This window comes from Dermacentor andersoni, chromosome 3 (genome assembly GCF_023375885.2).
Source record: "Dermacentor andersoni chromosome 3, qqDerAnde1_hic_scaffold, whole genome shotgun sequence".
NCBI lineage: Eukaryota > Metazoa > Arthropoda > Arachnida > Ixodida > Ixodidae > Dermacentor > Dermacentor andersoni.
Genome location: NC_092816.1, coordinates 120,660,594 through 120,674,764, shown reverse-complemented (window position 1 = coordinate 120,674,764; position 14,171 = coordinate 120,660,594). Strand labels below are relative to the sequence as shown.

Here is a 14,171-nt window from a genome sequence, read left to right as displayed (position 1 = left end):
TTTACTTCATGCCCCGTCCGCAAGGGTTAGCCAGCTTTAAAAAGCTGTATGCTGCAGCACAAGTATGGCGTCGTGTCAGCACATCCTAATGAAGTGCCAAGATATTCCTCAAGCAAGACCCGGCCATCGTCCACCTTCCAGAAGCGCCGGGATTCAGAACCGATGGAAATCTTAACTGGTCAGCGGTCGAGATAAGCAAGAGACGTTTACAGTAAAATTTTACCATATATTATTGCAGTCTAGCATTCTGCCTATCTCTATGTATTTCTGATTACATCTATCTCTCTGTTGTACACTTACCTATGCCTATTGGCATAGGTAAGTCTACAATAGAGAGATAGATGTTTTAATCAGAAGAACATACTGATAGGCAGAATGCTAGACAACAATAATAAGTGTTATAGGCATAGGTAAGTGTACAATAGAGAGATGTTTTAATCAGAAGAACACAGTGATAGGCAGAGTGCTAGACTGCAATAAATGTGGCAAAGCTTTATTAGCTCAAGTAGGCTATAGGCTTCCGAGAACGCACCAGCACAAACGGTACCGCTGCGATCCCGGAAGCCATGGGCCCAGACTTTCGAGTTGCAGCGGTCGCAGCGTTTGGTTATTGGCGGCAAGTACTCACGTAGTGGCCATTTGTCGGAAGCGCCTCGCTTACGCAGTATGATGGATAACGGGAGGCGCTCCTCATAGGTTTGTCTGTAGGCGCTCAATAAAAAACACCACGCGGGCGCCCTCCTGGACATTTCTTTAAGTACTCTCGAAACGACAGAAGTTTTTTTTACTGTCGAAATAATAATTAATCTTGGGCAAACAGAAAGCACAGAAAGGTTTCGCAGACGCTATCTCTACCGAATACGTACAGCCAACGCCCACGGCGCACTCTCCTCGCGATGGAGTCCTCCGAAACGGTTTCTTGCGTGAAAGGTAGACAATCGCTGAGAGCAAACTATGTGGAATATCTTCTTAGAGTGGGCTGCCTGTATAAACAAATGGAGCATAATAGAATAAAGCTTTAATGCAGCGATTACACGGATTTGCAGCGACTGACTGCACGTCTGCACGCATGTCGGCGCAAAATGTTTCGCTTTCGCCGCAAGAGCGTTTTCGCACCGTGGCGTGAGCTTTTTGGCCGCCGCATACGAGCATTTGACAGCACACAAGCAACCATTGTTGCGTGGCCGGTATCAGAGCTGTTCAAAAATAATTTCCGTATAACTAGGGACTTCGACACCTACGGCGACTTGCCATGCATGTGCCATCACGACGATTCCATTTATTTCTTTTTTAAAAAAGTTATTGGACGATTCAATATCATTATGTCTCAAGTTACGCCGCAATGTATGTTTATCGGTCTCCTCAGCGAGCAATTTCCCGCTGCTTCATTTTCTTAATCCAATATAGATTCATTGTTTGGTGCAAACGCAAATATGAGCATATGCCATGCCTTTTTTTAACGCGCTTCTTACCATTCCCTTTCCATTCTAGTGAACTTGCCAGTGTCTAGCATCAACAAGTTCATAGATCAAAACTTCATGACATTAGCAGGGCAGCGCGCGCGGGCGAGCGTCTCAGTGTGCGCTTTCTGCTACTCACCGAACATCGCAGTCCCGACGCCTTAGCCGTAATCTTCCTCGCGGAAGTGCTTGCTGCACACCTGAGTTGTAGCCGATGGCTGCTTGCCGGTTCTAAGTTTCGCGAGCCAAGCTTCACGCAGCTCCTTGTCCTGCGGCTACTTCTGAATAAGGTTGACACCGGGCTCTGTTGCGTATACATCTGGCACTGCGGCACCGATCAGTAGCCTGCCATGTTGGCCGCCTTCAAAGGCAGCCACTACCTATTACAGTGCTTTCAAATGTTGTCAAGAAGACGCCCGAAGCGGGAGAACCTCCCCAGTTAATCGCAACCGCAGCGCTGGTGGGACTTAGCTTTCGTTTTCAGCTCGCTTCGGCGCTTCCGAAGAAGACGACGCGGCCGCCGTGTCCACGTGATCCCTCATGCCACGTCACGCCGACGGCAGCGCCAGCTTTTCCAGTGGTGGAGCTCGCCCCCAATACTTCGCGAGTGTTTTGCGCCGCTGTAGCGGCCTGACTAAAGGGGTATTAGGTCTGACGCCGTGACACGCTGCTCAGTGGCGCATGCTCAGTGAACAAAGTTGAGGAGAGGCTCATTGAAGAGCCGCACACATCTACTGGCACATATGAATCGACTCAAGCAGGCATCAGAGAGGTTCATTGGAGATGAGTGCAGATCGAGTGGCACGTACCCAATGCTCCAAGTCGGCGTCAAAGAGTTTCTTCGAACAGCGTTGCCTACCCGTCCCGCATCTATACAGTGACCCATGTAGGCGTGAAAGAGGTTTGATGAAGAGCGGCACGTACGCCTGCACATACTCAAGAGACCGAAGTTGGTCCGATAGTTGGTTTCGAACCCTGTTACCTCAGCACAGCATCCCGATGCGCTACCACTAACACCCCAGTGACACAGGTTGGGCGGGGGGTCGCTGGATACAAACATACACAGATAGGTAGCCTCCCGGAAAGTGCGCGAAATACTCCGCGAATGCAAACGGATCAGGAGAAATCACGGAAGCGGCGCCCTCTCTTCCTGGTTTTGCTGCTGCCACCCTGGTGCACTGATCGGTAACTGCACAATGAATGTCTTTGCTCGGCGCACCCAATCACGCATTCTCTTCTTTTTTTTTTTTTTTTGCGGCAGCATGGCAGCAGCAGTCAAGCTTGAAACTGGGTTTGCCTCGTTGGTCCTTTCGGTCGCGCCATCGGCGTAGTCGTGAGGCCACCTCGTCGTCCTCAATTTCCTCCTCGCGATATGGCGAAGGAAAACAAAGTTTTGCTTACTATACCGCCCCTGAGTATGAATTTTAGCTTCGCGCTGCAATGTGTAGTTCGGATGGGACGCACTAATCATTGCACTACGCACTTTCAACGCTCGGGTAGGTGCATCATTCTTTCCCTTTTACCATGCCTGCCAGCCTGCGAACAATAAATTTCGTAAAAATTTCGCGGACATGACAAGGAAAGAAGAGAGAGGGGGGAGGTGACAGCAAGATGTGCAGTCTGTTGATAGTCTGCGCAGATACGAAGTTCCTTTTATTATGCCTTGAGCCAAGCGCCTGTCAAGAAAGAAAGAAAGAAAGAAAGAAAGAACGAAAGGAATAAAACGAAAAGAAAGCCAATTGAAGCACGTGTCATAACGGAGGCGAAGTGTAAAAACGCCAATGTAACACACATTGCGTGCACATTGAAAAACTCCAAGTGGTCGAAATTAATCCGTAGTGCCTCATGATGCGATCATGGCTTTGGCACCTAAAGAACAAGATTTGATTAATTAAAAACCATGTGTAGTCCGCATTAGGGAAAGCGCTTGTTTATGAATCATATATGCGTCATAAAGAATGTATCCATGCACCTACCGGGAATAACGCGATTTATCGCGGTTCAAGGCATCCCCAAGTGATCAACCTCGCGACCTTTCAATCTATATCCCTCGATCGGTCGCATTCTTTTCTTTTTCGTCATGTGGGTGAGGGCAAAACTGACACTCAGCAAAACACAGCCCTCGCCTGACACCTACGTCTGCCTTGTGTTTGCGTATCCACGCATGATAGATGCCTTGTCAAATGCTTACATTCACGCGTGTTGCTGAGCTGACCCTCGCGTAGGCGAGTGGGCGGGGGTCGAAAGTGCCCTTCGCCCTGTGCCCATTGTAGGGAACGCCAGATATGTTCTTCGTGAACGTTCCTTTGATGTTGTTGAGATGTTCTTCTACATGCCAAGCTTTTCGTGCGTCATTTCATGCATACCGCACCTATCTCTGACGGACGCGCCGCGTGCATATTCAAAAGTCGACCCTGTAGCCTCGTGACGACTGCTCTTCCTTTGTGCGCCGTGACGTGCTGGCGAATTTGTTCGCCGAAGGTTCGCTATGCGTGGGTGCCGAGACGCAGTCGTGTATATTTAGGCGGCGACGCGTATACGCGCACGGACGGAACCACATTTTAACGAGCGCGTGATCTCGTTAAAACAGCGTCGTCCATATATAGTTCAAACGGAACTTGGCACTTGCGCACATGAATAGGCACGAACACGGGGGAAAAAAAAAGAAAGAAGAAAAATAGGAACGACGAATCTTGCACTCGAGGCGCGTTTGCGAACCTCGCTTTCCGCAGCGCTAAAGAAAGGTCGCGCATCAGGCTCGCAGGATTGTCTCGGGAAAAGCATCAGCAATTAAGCGGTTGCTATGCCGACGTCGACATAGCTGGGACTCCGCCGTCGAGGTGACTTGCATATATTTAAATGCCGACGCGCGCTCACACACGTAAATTTGCGAATTAGCGCAACTGGGGTGAACGACTGTTTCTACTCACAACGGATGAACCGCACGAACTGTTTCCCGGATAGTCATTTGGGTCCACGTTTTACAGGATTAGCAGCATTAACAGTGTTCCTCGTTCTCTGCCGTCGATACTACGCGACAGAATGGCAATGCGATGGTTTGGTGTTAAGCGGTGGAGCGTAGCTGGGTTGGATCACTCATTTCCGGCAGTTGGGGTACGAAACGTTTGCTTGCGCATAATTTTATCCCAGCGGTATACCACTGACACCGAGTAAAGGCTTGCTGCGCGTGCCAGCTCTGCGCGAATGACACAACCGAGGTAACAATGAAAGCAAAATGAGGCTCTCAAGTTATGACCAAGAACGCGCGCAGGTGTAGTATCTGTTCGTAATTGTACGGCACAGGATTGTTGCTTAGAAAAAGATCGTGAGCCACTCCCCTCTGTGAAGGTGGTTGGCCAGCGAAGCTGTTTAGCACACGACACGGAGGTGACACACAATTCCGAACAAAGGTACACACTCATTTATTGTCTTGATGGGTGGTCACTATTTCACTCGCAACTGCAACCACATTATTTGAGAATATCAAATCGATGCACGTAAGGCCGCTGGGTGGTCGGTTGGTCGGATCGGTGTGGCTTCGGAAGGGATATGTCTGCAACACGCAACGCGTAAACCGCTCCCTTTTTGGTGCCGGCACATCCTCATTGAAATCACCGACAACTACAACACGGGTAGTGTCATCGCAGCTAATTCACGCAAAGTGGGTAGCCGGGAACCTTACGGGACTGTGAGCCATTGCTCACGGGGGTATGAGCCATTGAGGATGACAGTTTTCGACATACTGTTCTGTATGTTGCATGCGTGATTAGAAAGAATTTAAGCACTGTTCGCTTCACTTTGCTGAGTGCTTGTAGCTTCTGCCTTACGGAGCTATGAGCCATTGCATTTTTTGTTTGCTTACGGGGGCATGAGCCATTGATGATGATAGTTTTTGTTTACGGCGATCAAAAATTCACGGAACCCTAGCCATATACACTTTCGCTGTAAAAAGTTTATTTCAGCTAAAGAATATACGAACACTTTGAGGCACGATGACGGCACAATTCCATCAGGATGATAACACATACAAAGTACGGAACATTGTATACACGGCACAATACCCGAATCCACAATGCCTTACTAATATGTAACCACATAGTACCTCGGAAACACACATCTATACACAAAGTAATTGCCACATTATATAATATGACGACGATGAGTGTTTAGAAAAAGTTTATTTCGACAAGAGACGATACGAACACTGAGTCACAATCACGGCACAATTCCACCGGTACGATAACACGTAAGAAACGAAACACAGCACGTTTTCAACGTAAGTAATGTCCGAGTCCTCACGCACCAACATATATACACGTATGAGTGTATTCAGCTTTATTTTCGGAATTTCATGACGCGTGCACAAGAGTGGCACGCAGGACAGCACCGCCACATTTACTACCATCGCAGGTGTGCAGGCTGCGGCGCCTTGTTTTGTAGGAATTTGCCCAGGGATAAAACAAATGATACCGAAATAACCTAACTGCAACAAATATAAGTAATCAAGAACGAAATCACTTTAATGAACAAAACCTTTTTAACGTTCCTGCGCCCACTTTCCTAACCAGTGGGCCGCAATCGCGGGCATGCTTCTGTCGTGTCAACGCCAATCACCTCATTGAGATGATCGCCGCTTATTGATGATGATGATTTGATGATTTCAATGTTATGGCACAAACCAACAACGGGAGATTGGCCAATAGCGGGCGGCACATCTAAAAGTTTGGAGAACGCTTAAGCTTCGCCTCTCGTAGATCGCGACAGCATACAAAGAACCCCCGAGTGCTTCTCACGCCTACTGGCAACTGCAGCTCATGTAACCGTAATGTTTACCGGGAAACGCTGGCGGCGAACGCTGTGCACGAAGGCGAGCTTTGTGGTTCTTTTTTTGACGGTGTGCAAGGAACCGAAGGGGCCGCGCCGCTCCTGCCAAGACATACCTCGAAGGGCAGCTGGAAAACGCTACCGCGTAACAGAGTTACGTTTCCGCGTAACATAATTGTTTTCTCGTATATTCAAATTATAATCAGACGCAACACTGTACGTAAGTTGTGTGTAAGTCGCAGTTTACGATCTTTCTACGTAATTTACTTTGGGGTGGGTCATATGGAGGGGCCGCGTGGTTGGGCCTGCGGGGTTCGAAAATGTATTTCGCCGAGGAGACGTCCGACACTGCGCGCGAGGCGTCGGACGCCGACTTTGAATCTACCTTTGTATATATATATATACACCATCGACCTAGTGTAAGTCCACTGCAGGACGAAGGCCACCCCCTCCGATCTCCAATTGCCCCTGACCTGAGCCAACGGATTCCAACTTGCTCCTGCGAATTATATATATATATATATATATATATATATATATATATATATATATATATATATATATATATATATATATATATATATATATATATTGTCACGTGGTGGTGACGTTAAGAACACAGTAGCAATACTGTGAAAGGCAAAACTAGATTTTATTGGGCGAACCTGTGCCCACAAAACAGGCTACACTTATAGCACAACGAAAGCGGCGAACACAGTCGGCGATCGTCGAAAATCTGATCAGCGGGTCAAGCGCGTCGGCTTTTATAGAGCAGTCATCGAGTGTTCCAGACTAATCGTTGGAACTCACGTGCCTTCCACAAAGTTCTACACCATTCGCGTCAGGTGATGAAATCAGATAACATAAGGTTTGGCGACAACAGACAGCGGATAGAAGCATCGATAACTTTCCAGAAACTTCGGATACATGCAGGCGCGTCCCGCGCTGTGCGATAACATTTGAAACGTGGTCGGCCGATAAAGATAAGTACACGTGTCAATATATATATATATATATTGGCAGTACGTTAAAGAATGGCCACACTATCGCCTTAAAATTTCTCTCCCAAATCCCGGTGTCTCGACTGGACGGGGTGTGGCGTCACAAATTTCTCGACGTCATCGCTACTGACGTTTCCGTTCGCCTTTCTTTTTGCGCGCACATAAAGGGTCTTAAAGTGTGCGCTCGAGAGCAGCTGCCGCGTTGAATTCTGGCTAATCATTTCCATAGACCTGCGCGCATGCTCTGCGAATGAACGTAAGGACAAATTATTCAGCGGTCGTAGCCTCGGCCATGTTCTGCCACCAGCTACAATACACACACGACGCCGTCGTCGCAGGCCAGGACTTCGCTTCGGCGTCGCCTTTCTGGCGCGCCCCGCTTCCGCGTTGGGCAAAAGCGACATTTCGCTATTACGAAAGCGCTAGTCGTCAGTGGACCTAACATTTTCTTTTATATATTTTTTAGAGGTCACTCGGGCGTGGTTGCTCAGTGGCTATGGTGTTGGGCTGCTGAGCACGAGATCGCGGGATCGAATGCCGGCCACGGCGGCCGCATTTCGATGGGGGCAAAATGCGAAAACACCCGTGTACTTAGATTTGGGTGCACGTCAAAGAACCCAGGTGGTCGAAATTTCCGCAGTCCTCCACTACGGCGTGCCTCATAATCAGAAAGTGGTTTTGGCACGTAAAACCCCTTAATTTATTTTTGAGGTCACTCGCGGTCCCTCTCTGTATTAACTCGCGAGGCATTACGAAATCAGAAAATTCTGGCGAACAGCACGAGCGCCCACGGGTCTTCTTTCTTTTCCTTTTCTAAAATCCTTACTTCTCTACACGTGTTGAGAATGTTAACCGAGACACTGTGAATCTGTGGCCCCACGTCGATATTGCGCAATGAAACAAGAAGGGCGCCTGTCGCAACGTCGCTGCTAGCGCGTAGCGTTTCAGCTCTGTCGCTGGGCCCCGTTCGTCTGCCACGCGCCGACGTCTGGCTGTTAACAATTATAATATTGCCACTGCAAGCAGCGAAGGCCGGAGTTCACCCCAAAGATGACATTCGCCTCTATATATATTCACTGGTACGTCCAATTATAATATCTGTATGTACCAGATCGAAGGCTTCCCCCATCTCCAAAAGCTCCTCGCATTTGTCGTCGTAGTGCGAGATTCTGGCTGCGGAAATATATAAAATAAGAACTAATTACGGCTACGAAACAGTGAATCAAGCAGGTGCACCGATATCTGCGAATAGAGTGCACATCTGACGTTGCTCGTCGGTCGTACCTGGCTGTGTTATAGGACAGTTCGCGGCCATGTGTCACTATAACGCAGCACCAAGGGCAACACAAAGAAAACCGTCAACCGACAGAAAACTGACCTTTTCGTCGAGCGACGAAGAAAGGTCGTGGTGGGCCTCGCGCTGCGAGCTGCTTCACCCAGCGGTGCCGTGGCGTGATGAATTATAGGCGAGCGTAACGTAGGGCAGCGCCACATCCCAGTCCTTGTGGTCGGGTGAAACGTATTTCGATAGCATGTCAGTAATAGTCCGATTAAGTCGCTCAGTAAGGCCGTTGGTCTGGGGATGATAGGAGGTGGTCAGTTTTTGCTTGGTATAACATGATCGTAGGATATCGGCGATGACTTGGGAGAGGTCAATATATATATATATATATATATATGCATGTATGTATGTATGTACGTATGTATGTACGCTGGCACTGAATAAACTGATTCCATTCCCGGTTTGGTTACGTGAGGATTTTATAAGAAAACCTTTATACCATGATGATGTCTGAGCAGATTCATCACACAGAGTGGCGTTTGTTTCACAGCTGAGTACGCGTGTGTTTTCCCATAATGCTCATTCTAATTCTTTCTTAGCTTTTTTTCCTACACCGCAAAGCGCTGAACAGGGCCTTGTCGCCAGCGCCAATTACCTGGGTCGGCGTTGCTCCAAAATTAAATATATCCTGTGGCTTGTCTCTTCCGTAACGTCAAAAACAAAGAAAAAGAAAGAAAGAGACAAAGTTGGCAAGCTTTTTGCTTTGTACGTTTCCAAGAAGGTCAGTAAGGAAATCTCACATTGCGAAAAGTGCTGCGATAAGAGCACTCGGTTGACGTACGCGGCGGAATTTCGTCGGCGATGCAGCGCAAACTCGCTCTTTTCATCGCGCGTGTATTTGGCGAGTTCATTAAATAGTGCGCGCACTTACGTCAACAAATTCGCGATTACTCTTCCCGGGGCGACTTTGACGGCACTTATAGGGCGATGTACCATGCATGTATTGGCAGCACGATCACTACAATGCGCGCAGGCATCGCTCGTCAAGCGGAGTCCTTGGAGATACAAGTCTGCGTCAACCACGTGTGCCTTATATTGAGGTACAGAAACAGTATTAGAGCAAGGACAGAATAATAAATAAATAAAAACGATCGAAACATCGCAGCAGTTGAAAAAGACGAAGCGGCTTCTCGACACGAGCTCCACTTTCAATGACCGGGCTTCGTTGCGCTTGTCTGCGGGCCGCAACGGGAACGAATGCGGACTGAGTTCTCCCAAACTCCGGCATAATGTCGTGTACGTGTCCGCGTTCACAGAGGCCCGCGCCTTTCCTGCAGCTTTCACCGCTGAAGTAGCGCTATGGCACCGAACGAAGGGGAAACCGCAGCCGCGAACTTCAGCCATCCTTGCTGCAAAGAGTTGTCGTCTGTTACTGCATCCATAGCGTACTTTCGAAAGCGCCCGCTAGGTGGCCATCAGCGGCACCTCTGCGTAGTGTTCCTGTATATGCTCCCGCAGGGAGCAGAGTTTCGCATAGGTCTCGCATTATGTTCCAGCTATGCAGTGAAGCCACTCCTCGCGCGCGCAGGCGGCAAATGCCACGTGGTGTATCATTTGCATTTTTGTCTGCTGGTCGCGAGCTGCATGCGGCGATTGCTCGCAAGTGCTGAGCAAGATGGCACCTTTTAATACAGGCTACACGCTCGAACCATTGGCGCAGAAAGAGCGAGGTACGGTTGCAACCGCCCGAAATTTTTAGTTTGTATGTGTGCATAAAAACACACGCAAGAACGAGCATATCAGGACCCCCCGAAATCGAAATCCTGACTACGCCCGCGGCTCCAACAGCGCAAAAGCTCGCGTGCAAACGCGCATTACTTTTCAACAAAAAGCGGCGCAATGTTTTTCAGCATGAAGTTTTCTCGCCGAGGCCCGAAGGCAAGAAATTTTTTAAAGGATGCTTAAAGAAAACTTCACCCACGTAAAGTGGACAATTATGTGAGCGCATTTTGGCTGCCGAAAAGCCGACTAATGATCGTCGCCAAGCGAACTATTGTGCATGCAATTATGTCAGCGACCGTTAACAGAGCGTCATTTATCACTAACCGTCGTTCAGAGCAGCTGCACGTTCTCGATACATGCGCTGCAGACACGTAGATTTAAACGTATTTCAAAGGTTCACATGTACACGCTTTATGCAAAGCTAATTTTTTATTATATATTCATGCCGCATACTAAAGAGCGGCTTCGTAGCAGCAAATGTGCAAGTGGAAAAAGATTCAAGATACAGGAGCTTATAGATCAAATTTACTTGGTACAATTAGGGGAATGGTTGACCAATGACTGCTGGCAGCAGGACAAGATTACTGGTTCTTGGAGCCTTGGGGGCCAGAATTCAAAGAAACTGGAAACGGAACAGGCTATTAACCGTAACAAGAGGTCATTTTTATTGCACTAATCACATGAAAATGGCAAGCTTGCAAAGTAATTATTCACGCATTGCAGACTGTAATATGAGAACACATGTTTCGTGCCGCACTCATACCCCTCGAGTCCATTAACTATAACACAGCGCTCGACAAGAATACAGGCAGAATTTTACATTCCTCATGTCGACTAAGGTCGTTCTAACAATTAAATATATTGCAGGCGGTAAATGCTGAAGCTATCACAGCTGTCTCATAAGCGCGAGCGGACGAGCTTGTCGCTTACTACAAAAAAAAAAAAAAAAAAAAAATGAACACTAGCACATCGAAGTTACATGAAAATTAGAACGACGAAAAAAGAAATAAAATAAAAAGAGCAGAAGATAGAAAAACCAGGCTGCAACGGGCAAATTGTATGCGCTAGTATTTGCACTGTTTTGAACACGCTGTTCGAGACCCGCATAGTCAGAACAAGCGTGCACAGCGAATTTGGCGAGTTGGGCGAGTTGGTAAGTTAACGTTGTTGGCGTATGTGTGCAGCGGGTCACAGACGTGTCGTTCATTCTTTGTCCCGCGTCTGTGTCGCGCTGCACACATACGTCAGAGATCGTACAACTTCTCGAGGCAGGCGAACTCAGCGTTAACAGGCCTGTTACTCGAGATAAATGTTGCTTCAGAGTAACCAAGCCAACCTCCCCTCTGTGAACAAGGCGAACGCACCTTGCATATCCAGGCCCCTTTCGGAGCCGGCCAGTCACCGCCCATGCGCAGTAGCCCTATAATAGTCGCCGGCGCACGTCTGTCTGCCCGCACGGCACCGCGTAATAAGCTTTGCCACTTTCCGTGCAGTTTGTGCGCTTTGGTACGCTGCACCCCGTCATGCTGGTATGCAAGTGTCGATATGACGTGTTTCGTATCAGTTCAACAAGGTCCTTGACTTTATATCGTCGAATACCGAACCTAAAGCCCGAAGCCGATGAATGCAACCCACGCTCGACCAATTGGCTCGACGGTCCGCTGACTGTAATGTCGATGGCACTGACGGAAACGACCAGTCGGCGTCGCGCCCGTAAAGTTGGCTTCGCAGCGGTGCACTTGAACGTTTGACGTCATTTTACACCACGTGATAGCGCTCGTCGAATAGCGCTGCGAGCGGCACCGGAAAAATTATGCACAACTCTGCTACCTGCGGGAGCAAAACACTAGTTCCCGCTAATATGCCAGCGAATGTGTGAAGTAAAAAAAAAAATGCAGCAGACTGGTTTACGTTATGCAGCAGGAGATAAGAGAGAGAACATAAGCGATTGTTTTATTGGAAAGAGGAATCCACGCAAATGGCGGAACACTGGAAGTAAAGCAAGCTATAGAAGAGCATAAGCAGGCGCCAAAGGATCACCGAGCGTCCAAAAAGTTGGAATTATGCGAAGAAGAGGTGCTCCTTATAGATGGAATAGATACCGAGAAAAGAAAAGCGTGGCGAGTGGGCTCGTGGAGGAGAAAATTAAGGACGCAAGTGAACGTTGGGTGCATAAAATTCGCTAGAGAAACAAAGGCGCGCCATAAATATTCTGGAACCATGTAAGGGCACCGGGAGATCCAACTAAATATTCCCAAACGTCTGCAATGGATGAAGACGGCAACATCTTCGAAGGAGACGATGCGCTGCGGTGCACCAGAGGCGTTATTATGGATAATTTAGGCATGAAACAAAACGTAGTTCAGGCTCAGACAGGATAAGCAACAACAGAGAAACCTGAGAAATCAAAATTTAGGGTAGAAATCTTTTAAAATGCCGACACGGCCGCAGGTCCCAATGCAATGCAATACAGCTAATCAGAAACCTTGATCCAAAGATCAAAGCACTGTTGACTAACGCCACAGAGTAAGTGATTAGAACAAACAGAATTCCGGTTGGATGGCGTGAAAGCAAGATGAACCTCATCTACGAAGGCAAAGGTGATAAGGATAAGATTAGCTGGTACGGGCCAGTTACGGTAACGTCCGTGTAATATAGAATGGAAATGCGAGCCATAATATTATAACTGTCGAAGTGGGTGAAAAAAAAAAGACCTACTAGATCTGCAAACATAATTATCTATCAAGAGGACTCATGCCTTTGCCGCACTCTTCGCTGTGCAGGGCTCAGGCAGTCACTCTCAGACTTCTGCAAACAAGCACTTACCGGAGCCCCACGGCGCTGCACACAACGTACCCCGAACGCTACCCAAGCCTGGACTGCCCTCTGTGTGGTGATTATGCGGACTTCGAGCATGTACTGTGGGGCGGCGCCTCTGCCGGTCCCCCTTTCACCCAAGAGGACATGATGAAGCTCGTTAGGACCCAGGCCCAGACCTCTCAAATCCTGGCAGTCCAGAGGACTTGCGAGAGGGCCGTCAGGTTTCACCTGATGGTCCCCGAATGGGCCTAGCCAGGTGACGTTGAGTTACTCCCGCCTATTGGGGACCAAATAAAGTTTCACTCACTCACTCCCTCACTCACTCACTAGGGGAACTACAGGATGGGCTCAGATAAGGCCCACGCTTAGACGATAATACGTTTGCTATTAACTGCATGCATAGAGTAGCCTTTCTCGATATTAAAGGAGCCTACGACAGTGTAGACAGGGGATTGTTATGGCGTATTGTGAAGCGCGAACGCATAAATGACGTCTTCATGTAGCTGCTGATATATATATATATATATATATATATATATATATATATATATATATATATATATATATATATATATATATATATATATATATATATATATATATAGAGAGAGAGAGAGAGAGAGAGAGAGAGAGAGAGAAACCGACTACAAAGTGTACGGGAAGGCGGAAAATATACTGAAATGATGGAAAAAGGCCAAGGACATAAAAAAGAAACATAGGCCATGGCCAACAGTAGCGTAGGAAACGAACAGCACACGTATGCGCTTCGAAAAGAATTTCTGTAAGATGCGAGTATCCGCGGTCAGAGCTTGGTAGCTCCTTCATTGGGCTTTAGCCACAATAACATTTGCGTGGCCGTTTGCGACTATCTATGCGACACAAGAAGGTTACCAGGTTAATTCTCGAAATCAATAATTGGATAGCCACTTAAATCGCTTATAGTGTGTTCGAAATTATTCTAATACCACAAAAAGATGATGTTTATAGGTAATTACAATTATT

The 14,171-nt window shown here is 47.7% G+C and overlaps 1 long non-coding RNA gene across 1 annotated transcript in view; it reads left to right on the top strand.

Annotated features, from left to right (window-relative positions):
- LOC129386207 (uncharacterized) overlaps positions 1 to 13,667 on the top strand; it is a 51,565-nt gene extending 37,898 nt beyond the window's left edge. The window contains exon 3 of the long non-coding RNA XR_011893438.1: positions 13,133 to 13,667. This is a non-coding gene — a long non-coding RNA (uncharacterized lncRNA). The remainder of the gene's footprint in view (positions 1 to 13,132) is intronic.
- The last annotated feature ends 504 nt before the right edge of the window (positions 13,668 to 14,171 follow it).